The 11,668-nt window shown below is 39.5% G+C and overlaps 1 protein-coding gene across 1 annotated transcript in view; it reads left to right on the plus strand.

Annotated features, from left to right (window-relative positions):
* Positions 1-9,938: 9,938 nt before the first annotated feature.
* Positions 9,939-11,668, plus strand: part of PCGF3 (polycomb group ring finger 3) — a 21,671-nt gene continuing 19,941 nt past the window's right edge. The window contains exon 1 of the mRNA XM_009331519.1: positions 9,939-9,969. The gene's annotated coding sequence lies outside the window, so the exon portion shown is untranslated. The remainder of the gene's footprint in view (positions 9,970-11,668) is intronic.

Consider the following 11,668-nt stretch of genomic DNA (forward strand, 5'->3'; position numbering starts at 1 on the left):
GAGGAAGGATATGGGGAATAATGCACTGGGGCTGACAGTTGTGGTGGTAGGTGGGAAGCAATCAAGTAAGTAGGTCAGGTTGCATTTAGTATGTATATATGTTTTCCTTACTTTAAAAATCTGCCGTTCTCTTACTTCTTACTCTTAGTGCTCCTCTTCCTAAACAGAACCTTTCAAAATGCCAGCTCCAATTTAGTATTGATGCTTTATGCATATTCATATAAGGCAATTTTCAATTATCATTGCTTGAAGTCAGGAAAACCTTAGTCTTGCATTTCTTTGCATTTCTTTGCACTTTTGACCTTCAAAGCTGAAGGGATCTAATGCCAAAATCTGTCTCCAGCTTGATAGAAGCAGGGTACTTAATTTCTGTGCTCTTTTGAATTGCCATTTGTACATTTTAAATGTACTTTCATTTTCTTTCCTTATATATACTCCGGCAACAAAACTCTGTAGTGGGCATCTTCAAGAAGGATTTAAAGAGGTTACAGGTGGTCTTTACAAGAGGGGATTTATAACGGCTGCACTGCAAATCAAAGAGTTGGTGACATAGTTTGCATTTGTTTATCTGTGGTTGGCATACTGAGAAGGAGAAACACATATTTATTGTAATCTTCCTGAGTTTTCTGTGACCGTGCTGTATCAGGGGCTCCATCTTAGAGAAACAATAAAAGCCTGAAATATTGTCGGGATCATTTAGTTAACTTTGCTAATGTCTCCACCATCTCCCACTGTCTCTAGGTAAGTAAACAAGGTTCCTGATTACCTACGTGAACTGAAGTGTAAGACTATTACAGGTATTTGGGAACGTTTTTCTAAAGTGCTCCTAAACTTAACTCTTAGATAGTTTATGCATGTGTTTTCTTTCCATCGTACATTTTTAGCTTAAATCTTTCTGCTTTCTCCTTATCTTACAAGTAGCAGTCACATTGCCCTCTCAGACCAGGAAGTGATAGGTGAATATAGGAAAGACAGAGGTTTTTTTCATTCACAGTTTGTGTTATCTTAATTGTGATAACCCTTCCTGGTGCATGGTCCAGTTTCATGCCATTTTTCCTTAATGTGTTCAACTAGAATTGAACATTATTTCAGAAGATATTTTACCAGTAGCTTACAAAATTGCACTGACAGCGGACTGTGGCTATTGAAATTGACCCATGACACATTCTGGGTTAATACATATCTGATTACAGCTGCAGTAAATATTGCTAATGTTTGAAACTTGTGCTTTCACATGTTTGGATGGAAGGCACTGTATACGGGGGATTTTATATTACTAAGTCATGGTGAGTATGAATTCAGATCTACTATGAATCTGATAAAACTCAGCATTTACCGAAAATGAAATATGAATCTTAGTGTAGGGATGATGTTCATCTTCTTTGCAGTGTTCTATTACACTAACTGGTAGACAAAGGTGTAGATGAGTTTTTAAAGTATAGTAAAATACTGTGTACAACTCTCAGGTCTTCTGGCTTTTTACTGACAAACTGCTATTTATCATATTTAGTTGGTTTTATTAAAGGAATAATAGTTAATTATTTACTTGATTTTCAAAGTGTCTTCCTTAATTTACTGCTTTATAAGCATCTGTTGCTAGGTGAAAAGTTAAAAGAACTAACTTCCATAATTTGGATATTTGTATATCTCTCTGGCTGCAGACACTTTGAGAGATTGGTTGTGGTTTTTTAGTTAAAATTTAGCAAGCAGGTAGTAGTTGTTTGACTGATCAGGACTCTAATACAGTCAGTTTTAATACAGGCTCCAAATCTAAGCAATGTATAAGAGAAAATATTTAAATAAAACCTTACATTAAAATGTCTTAGTATCCAGCCCTGGTATTAAACATGTGTCTAGTAACTTTGGGCTTTTTATGATTAGATGCAAACTGAGATTGAATGGTTCTGGGTTTTTTTTTAATATATTAACAGTTTGATAGTACTTACATTTTGTGAATTTTCTAAGAAAGTTAATTCCTGTAACAGCTGGAAGGTGGTGGTGTTTGATGTTCCTCATTCCACTTGCAAAGTGAAATGATGGAAAATAAGTTACCAAAATTTGTGTGAAGGGGCGTAGGACCCAGTTTTGAGTTACTCAGTTGTCTTCAACTGCATTGCTATTTCTCCTGCCTTATTGAAGTCCTTTTTTTCCTCATTATGTCTTTTACTAATAACATGCATGACAGAAATTTTGAATGGTCATCTTCGCTGTTTTGACAGCTTACTGCAGGGCATAATTAATTTTGTGTAGACAGAAACAGGTGTTTTATGGAAAAGTATCAGATAGATCAGTTTCTTATTGTACCATAAAAGGTAAGTATGTGGGGCGAATAAAGATTAAATTGGTAGATTTAATGCTACTATGTTCTGATTATTAACTTCTGCTTTATCTCAAACATTTGTGTCACTTTTTACAAGTCATTTATTAACAGTAGTGTCTTTTACTTTGCATTGAAACGAATAAGACCTGTGTAAAAGTGAATGTGTTTTGCTTCGGGGTGGACATTTCTTAAGCCACCCTAGTGCAACTATTAGTAATGGTGTGACTACACTCGAAGTAGTTTCTCTTTAATCTGTTAGTCAAGTTTCCTCAAAAAAGACCAAAGTACTCTTGAGCATAATAGATCAAAGAAATGACTGGTACATGGTCATTTTCAGAGGATGTTTTCATGAAAGTGATGTGATATTAGTCTCTATTCTTTGTTTTTTATTACCTGATGACTGACATTACCATTAATCATGATCTAAATTCTCTAAAATAACATGACAGACTTTATTTGAAATAAAGTTGGCTAAAGATCACGTTATTCATACCTTGCTTGACTTGCCTAGTCACCTACTACTCTTTGACTTTCGATCATGAATAAATTGTTAAAAACTTAAGAGTAATATGTAATGACTGGTGAATAGTAAGAATTTCTGACTTAAAAAATCTGACTAGCGTAAAACCCATCACTGAAGCAGTCTCTTGGGGAGTAATATTGAAGCTTGAGTTATACTTACTATGTACAGGCAATTTTACTACAGAAGTATTCAGGCAGAGCTTATTTTCGTTGCTAGGTGGTTGCAGGGAGGGAGAGAAAAAACATCTCACTCATTTGTCTAGTTATGGAACCAAGACTAGGCATTAAAAAAAAAAACCAACCCAAAACAACCCTTTCAGTTACCAACTCACTTAGTCCATTTAAAACTGGGATCTTGAGCTTTGGTTGGTTTGAGTTTGTTTTTTTTTTTTATTTTCTCCTGTATTCTTGTGGGGATAGTAATACTCTTGCATTAATTAAAAATTTTTAGATGTCTGTCTTGAAGGGGCTTTTACTTGTCGTCCACAAAATAAGGTGGGGGGTTTTTTTGTTGTTCTTTTTTGCTAGTTCTTCAAAACAGTGCTTAAAACAAATGGACTTGGAGAATATTTCAGAGAGAAAAATGTGATAGCAGTCTAGAGCTTTAGGTACTGTTCCAGTGGTCCTCTTTTCATCTTCCCTTTCGCTTAGTTGTGTGACTCTGGCTTTGTGAACGTCTTTTGTAGGCAAAGTGTTCTTGGTGCCAGGAGGCAGTACCTCTGACACAAACCTCCAATATTTCAAGATACTGGGAAGAAATCAGTAACTTGCCTCCAGCTTATAAAGTTATATCTTCTAAAGAAAGCTCCTGATTCATTAGGGAACAGTGAAATGTCTCAGGACTCCCTCCCTCCCCGCTTCTCCTTCTCCCCATAAAAAAAACTTAAGTATTGGAATACGTAAAACCGAAATAGCTATTAATGTTTGCTTGCTCTAGGAGAAGGCATAGTGACTTTCTAATCCCTTCATGAAAGGTAAGTACATTCTGATAAGACTAACAGTCCATACAGTCCATCCGTCAATCCCATCTCTCTCCAGTTTAGTTGGAACGCGCTTCTGTGAAAATGTTTAGGTTACATGGTAAAGCTCATCTGTACACCCACAAAGGAGCGCAAAGACACAATGGTAGGAGAGATGAGTAATCGTACCCTGCCTAACTACTTCGAGGCCCCTCACAGGAGCCATCAGCTTGTCAAAGGCTCATCTCCACCAGCCCAGAGGAGGGAGCATGGGGGCACAATGGCAAGCAGGGAACTCAAATTAAGGACTCAGGGGAGGGCACACCCTGTCAGGTGTGTTAACCTAACCAGGGCTGTCCCTGGAGAGCCATCAGCCCCATTTGTCCAGACATGACACCCATGACCATGAGTCAGTGCTGGAGCACCTTTTGGCCTGGAGGCTGGAGGTGTAAGTGGCAGGGGTATGGGACATGTAGGGTGCAGGGGAAGAGCATTTTGGGATTGCAAAGGACTTATGGGATGTTTTGGGGAGGAGCCAAAGGCAGGGAAAGGGAGGCATTTAGGTGATTTGGGGAAGAGCAAACATAGCAAAAACAGGGGCAAGGGGATTTAGAAGGCCAGGCATGTGTAAATAGTTGGCTGGTCAGTACATGTGTCTGGCCATGCCCTGTGTAATGGCCGTGATCAGTGCAATCTGTCTTACTTTCTTCTTAAATTACTTTCTAACTCCTTCCTGGGTGAGGGGTGCTCTGTTGTGTGTGCAGGTGTGTCTGTGGGGGCCTAGTGCCAGCAGCTGCAAGTCAGACCATGAGTCGGAGGGGCCAGGGTGCCAGCAACTGGAGGGACTGGCACGAGTGGACTTAAGGGCCAGCCATGGGAGTGGGACCTCGGGTCACTGGGGCCCATGTGTCCATGGTGCCAGGAACTGGAGCAAGTGAGGGTCTGGGCACCGCAGCTGGAGTAGGACTGCAGGCCAGAGGAACCATGTGACTGAGTGCCGGTGGCTGGAGAGACCTGAGTGAATGAAACCACGTGCCAGATATGGGGGTGGGACCAGGGGTCAGAAGCCCATGTGTCTGTAGTGCCAGCAGTTACAGTGAGTGAGCGTTAGTGAAGAGCAAGCTAGGTTAGCCTGCATGTAGGTGAAGTGGCTAGGCTTGTGTGACTCTCTGGGGGGGAGACCAGAGGAGGAGCTGGCTGTTGGGGTGACCAAGTGAGTTTGGCTAGCTGCTGGGGACACTAGGATCTGGGGATCTCTTGAAGGTGAGACTGCTGGTGAATGTGTGGCTCTAAGGGCAAGACCACAGGGGATTGGCTACTCGGAGGCCAGTGGATTCTCAGCAGTCTGGTGTATGTGTGCCTGTGTGCCTCTGAGGGTGTGAGACCATGGTGAGGGGTGGAGGGGGGAACTACTGGGGGAGCAGGACAGTCCCAGTGAGCTCTATGTGTGCATACACGTGTGTGTGCATGCGTACCGGCGACCAGACCCCAGACAGTCTGTACCAGCAACTGGAGTGGGGCAGTGGCGTCAAAGGCATGTATGTCCAGGTGACAGCAATTGTGGAGACTGGGATCCAGGGGACAGCTACTGGGCAGACTGGGGGTCTGAGTCCAGCTGCTGGGGGGATCCACCTTGCATGTATGTGTATATATCCTCACTAGTGGACCTCCATTCTGCTCAGCCAGAGAGGAGAGCAGGGTGAGGCTGTTGATGCTGTTTGTGTTCATGTGTGTGCTGTGTGTCTGTCTGTCTTTGTTGATCTGTTGTCACTGGCTGTGGTGTATGTGTGTGTGTGCGTGCCTGGTAGGAATATGTGCTCAGCCTCACATGTTGTATCTGGGGGCAGATACAACTGCAGCATCGCCTGTTTTGGGCTGCCAGATGCAGCCTGATTTTTTTCCCTGAAGACTCCTTTGGTGCTCTGCCTTTCACCGCCACAGCGTTCACCAGTGGCGAAATCGATCATCACTCAAATCTTTTCAGAGGAAAAGAACAATTACTAAGTAGGATGGAAGGCAAGTGGCTTTCCTTGCAAGAGTATTGTAATACAGTATGGCACTCATTTCTGTAAGTAATATTAGATTATTTAAAATACTTCTTTGGGACCAATTGCATATCAGTTTTTAGTAGTGTTTTAGTTATATAACAGTGAGGCAAATACTCAGAAAAGTGAAAAAAGTAGTGTACTGTTCTTGCAGGCCATCTCTATTTTTTCTGAGAGGATGAAAAATTAATACCTTAATTTCCACTGGAACTGGAGAAATCTGACGTGTCAGTTTCTATGTGATGTGATCTCTGCAAATTGCTCAGCACACCCGTGAAATGGGCACAGAACTGCAATGCAGTATTTCACTCAACAGAAGGTAAATTTAAAATAACAAAACCCACTGAACAAATGGATCAGGAAGCATGCTGCTCTCTGTATTCTGGGGGTACTGCTGGTTTCACAATAATGTCAAAATACTATGTACTGATTCAGATAAACTGCATGCTGTGTTTGTGCTCAGTAGATCTTTGTTTTAAGAAGACAGAGACAACAAATGTGTAAAGGTTGTTTTCCATTTGTTTTGGGGGGGCGGCGTCCTCCTTTTTCTGTGTTGCGTTATTAAGATGGAGACTCGCTTTATTGAAGTTAGGGCACTGGTGCCATCTGGTGGTGGTAATACATTCCCAGAAACGGGAAAAACGACTTGTGGGGAGTTCCACTGAGATGTGAGAAATTGCTGGCATGATGCTAAAAAGAGTACACGGATACATTTGCTGCCTTAACATATAATTATGAGGATGAAATAAGTCTTAAAAGGCTGCACATGGGCTGTTAATCATAACTTGGCTTGCTAAAGCAAGCTTAAATCTTTAACTGTATTTCTTTCTGCTCAACAAAAAGGTTTGTTTCTAGTAGTTTCTTTTATTAAATAGTGCTTTGCAAACACAACATAAAGAATTTTGTTGAAGTTTACAATATCTTAAAACTCAATTTGGAAGAAAAATTTTCTTCTGTTACTGTATTTTGCTAAACCCAGCACAACCTTCTTACTGCTAGTATGTTTGAAGTTACTGTTTCTTTTTTTAAGTGGCTGATACACTAAGTTTGAAAGTAAAAATTCAACAACATAAACCTGACAACAGTTGAAATAAACAACTTTGATATCTGAAGCCAAAGCAACCACAAATATTCTGTTTTCTTTATCCTTACATCTCTTAAAAAAGGTGTCCTGCATCTTAAGGATGTTTACCTGAGGTAATATCCTCATCATTCTTTAGAGTACTGTATAGGCTGTATTGACCTTGTTAGCAATGAAAGTAGGACTATGACTACTTATCCAGTTCTCTTGAAATAAATTTCTGGCTTATAAATATCTTGCCCTGCGATGGAAAGATTTGCAGAAGTGCATGGTACTTTACATTAAGCTGGTGGGTTTTTAAAATTTGTTTCACTTAGCCGTAATTCTTTTGATTTGTTGCAGGTCAGTGTGACATTATTTTAGTAAGTTACCACTAAATAAATTTCCTTGTGGAACAGAGGTCTGTTCAGCCATTAACAAGTTACGTCTTTCTATTGCAATTGATTACAATAACAGGCTGTTTTTATGTTTTAATCCAGCTAGTTGAAGAGGCACAAATTCTGTGTTTGTATTTCTTCGTCATCTCTGGCCTCATGACCATGCAATACTGCCTTCAGTTGCATCGTGCTGAAAGTGTGAATTAGACTTCCCTTTTAACCAGGCTTTAGTTCTCTAGTTACATGGTTATGTTCACAATGTCAGGAGCCTTTTTTGGATCCTATCTTGATAGAATGAGGTGTTTGCCTGCCTGTTCAGCTAATGTAGATTGTGGAATTAGATAGAAACAGCTTTTAAAATTGAAAATATTTAATAGTATTTAAGAATTTAATATTAATATTTAAATAGTTAATTTATCAATATTTATTGGATGTCTTTGAGAATAATTAAACTGGCTGCAATACCAACAACTATCTTTTTTTCTACGGTTTAATTCAGCTCACTGTAGACCTAGGTTTGTCTACTGGGTTTCATCTGCATGCAGCTACTAACAAAAGTATGCAAGGCTTATGCCTGGCATAAGCCAGGCAATCATAAGCATCAGATTTGAAAATTTTCTTTCCCACACTAAGGTTTGGGTCTGAGCAAAGTTCCATTGTTGTAATGTTTTGTTCTTAGAACTGTGACTTTCACTTTAATGACGCTGTCCTTGTGAATTGAGGTATACCTGCTGCTTCTATTCCTGTTGTCATTCAGCTTTCAGTGCTGTATGTACCTTAGTACCTTTCAGGAATTATTCAGCAAACTTAGTAGCATCTGCCACATACAGCTTTTTTTTTTCTCAGGCTCTCTCCACTGTGGGCACTATACTTCTGCTTTTTAATGAAGTAACTTTATTACGCTATATTTCAGCAGAAGAAAAATATATGTGCTTATCCTTTTAAAATAGAGCAAGGTTGTAATGGGTTGTAAATCCTTCAGGCATTCACTTCAGTTCTGGATTTGTACCTGGTAGGAGTAACTTCCTGTTTTGCTTTACAAAGCTAGGTGGTACAAATGAGAATTACAGTTTGATAATCTGTCAAGTTACCAAGAGCAGTCATAGTAGTTGAACAGTCTTTTAAAGAAAATCTGTTTTGGAATATTAGTACTCGTTTCTGACTTGTTAGTGTGCAGGATCAGTAGAGCAATCCACTTGCCTGGTCTCCAACAACTGTCTAGATATAAAAATGAACTGAATTTCCCTGTCTTTAGCTTTTATAGTGCATCACTATCTTTCTGTAACCAGAACATGAAGAATATGGTGGTGATTTAGGACTGACTTGGTTGTTGTTTTTTTTTCTCACAAGTTGAGTGCCACTTTCTTCTTCCAGATGAATCGAAGTGTTACCTTGTCCTCTTCCAGGAGCAGTGAGGGAAGATGTATGACAAATCCTTTTGAAAGACTTACTCAGAAGTTTATGTTGTGATGTGCTCTTGCAATGGTGATGAGCCTCTGACTTGGTTTCTTCAGAAGCAGTGTCATTGACTGCTCTGTTCTCCCCATTTTGCTGCAGAAATATATTTGGGGGGGGGGGGAAAGGAAATGGCTTCTGGAGTTTCTTTTCCTGCCCATATGAGGGGCTTTCCATCCTTGGTGAGGACTCCTTTTGTGCGTTCCAACAGAAGAGCATCTCATGCAACTCTGCATTGCTTTCAGTTAATAGTAATTTTTTCTCTGAATGTAGTCAAAGAAGTTCACAGTGGAATTGCCAAGAGATATTTTTATTTGCATGGTACTGGAGTTCTCGCCTACTGCTATCATTAATATCTTGTTACATCATTGTATTTATAATTCCCTTAGCAATATAACAGCAAAATCAGTAGTTGCTGGCTATGCCTTTGATTTTTCGGAGCAGGAAGACGGAAGTAGTAGTATTCTTTACCTGTCTCCGTAACATCTGAGTATTTCCTGTGTGAATCAACTTAAAAATTGCCGCCTTCTGTCAAGCTAATCTATTCATGTGAGATTATCGTCTGACTAAAGGTGACACAAAGGTCCTTTTTTTTTTTAATAATTTTATTTTGTAAAATAGCTAGAGATTCTGGAAATACGAATTATTTCCTTGAAAAAATTTTTGGAAACTTAAGATACAAAGAGCAGATTACTTGCAAATATAGCCTGAAAACTGAGAATAATACTCATCTGGCTGTGAATCTTCAATCCAAAATATCTTCTTTTCTTACAGACTGATCACTGTCTAGTCCATAGGTTGTAGTTCAAGGTTTCTGCTTATTTATTTGGTTATTTTCCCTGTCATTTCTGAAGATAATGAATTTCTTTTCATTTTGCCATCACATGGTGACAGGTCTACTGGATTTTTGAGTAACTTTCCTTGCTCATCTGTGTCCTTTCATAGGAGACTGTATTACATCTTTTTTTCCCTGAGGATCTAATTCTGACAGTCTCTTCCCCCTTTCTTTTTCTTACTCAGAAATGCCCCTGCCCCACTGTTGTCTTAAATTAATATAGATACTTAGATACTTTTAGGTGAGTTTAGTGAGCTAAGTAGTTCTTCATGGCAGCTGGATTTTGAGGAATTTTGGATGTTAACTTTCAGACTATTTTTCTGTCTTTTCAGGTCTCTGGATGGCAGACTCTGAAAAGAAATGCTGTTTTAAGAGGTATGCCTCATGTAGGCCAAATATTCCTGACTAGTGTATATATAAACGATAAGGCCATACTAAGGAGTCCCTCTGCTGATCCTCTCTGTAAGCCTGCATGAATAATAGTTTTCAGTGCTGAAATCTCTTTGAAAAGTAAAAGCTTGTATGGAGACATTCAGGCTTGTCTTATTGGTGACACAGTTTTAGTAGAGTGCTGCAATACACTGCTTACCTTTTGCTTGATCATCTTAATAGAACACTGCCTTAGTGGATGAAGTATAGCATGAACAAAACCAGCTGACTATCTGACATGTGCATATCCCCTGCCAACCTCTCCTCACTGTGTGTGGGGGGGCTTGTTTGTTTGCTTGGTTTTTAATTGGGAATATAGTCCAGATGCCTTTGTAACTGTCTTCACTCACTTCCTCTTGGTGTTATGTAAGACTTAGCAGACAGTGAGAGGCTGACACCATGCCAGAAGTGTGGTATAAAATAATGTCAGTTGGAACCCAAGATGAAGAAATACTAATCTTTGTGCAAGTGATCATTTTTCCGTGTTAGCTGGATGTTTGGAACATTTTGTGTGTCTGTTTGGGATTTCATGTTCCAGCACTTAAGGAGACTGCCTCTTCTCTCTCCATTGTTGGTATGTTGTTTCTGAATAATTCATTGCTTTACGGCTGTTAGGAAAGCAATCTCTTCAAAATTGAATTGGATAGCTCTTCTATTATGTCTCCCATCCATTTCAGGATTCATAAGTGGCAGATTTTAGGAAAGTAGGCTTTGTTTTGTCTTCCTAAGAGAAAGATTGGTCTAACCCAGTCTTTTCAGGGCTCTTGTATTATTTTTTTTAATCAGGACATCTTCTTTTTTAGGCATGATTCAGGTCTCTGAAACTTCAGAAGGTTTCCTATTTCTCTAAAGCAGTACAGTGCTGATTTGTTTTGTTCTGACTCAAAAATAATTCCTAGTGTAAAGTCCTAAACTTTGGTTAAAAGTGGCTCTTCAGCTATTGACTGAGATTCTGGTGTTGCTGATTGTCATGCTGTGTTTACAAAGGTCATAAAGAAAATGATGCTAAGAATAAGGGAATATCTTACTGTTATTTTCAACACACCTGTGGACAGAAATCAAGAAGATTGTGCTGCACTATTCTTGGAGGTGCACATTTGTAGGATGAGAAGCATTGCACACAAATTGCAACACAGGACATTCCTGTGAGACAGTAGGAGCACTTTTTGCTGGTGAGGGTTGTCAGACCCTGGCACAGGTTGCCTAGAGAGGCCGTGGAATCTCCATTCTTGAAAGTTTTCTGAATGCAGCAGGAAAATTCAATTTAAGTGGGCCTATTTCAAGTGCAAGGTTGGATTAGAGCAGTTTGGAGGTTACTTCCAATCTACTTTATCCTATGAATCTATGTAACCTGCTGAGGGGCCACTTTTTTTGCATTTTACATTTCCTGTAAAAACAGGTGAGGCTCAGGTTGGTGTGTTTTGTTGTGTGTGTGTTTGTTTGTTTTGTGGTGTGTTGCTCGGGAACTGGCTGGGCATCCGTTGGCAGGTGCTGAGCAATTGTGTCATGCATCACTTGCTTTGTATATTCTTCTATTATTTTTTATTATTATTATTATTATTATTTTACTTTATTTCAGTTATTAAACTGTTCTTATCTCAACCCATGAGTTTTCTGACTTTTACTCTTCTGATTCTCTCCTCCA

Source organism: Pygoscelis adeliae, unplaced genomic scaffold (assembly GCF_000699105.1).
Source record: "Pygoscelis adeliae isolate BGI_AS28 unplaced genomic scaffold, ASM69910v1 Scaffold289, whole genome shotgun sequence".
Lineage (NCBI taxonomy): Eukaryota > Metazoa > Chordata > Aves > Sphenisciformes > Spheniscidae > Pygoscelis > Pygoscelis adeliae.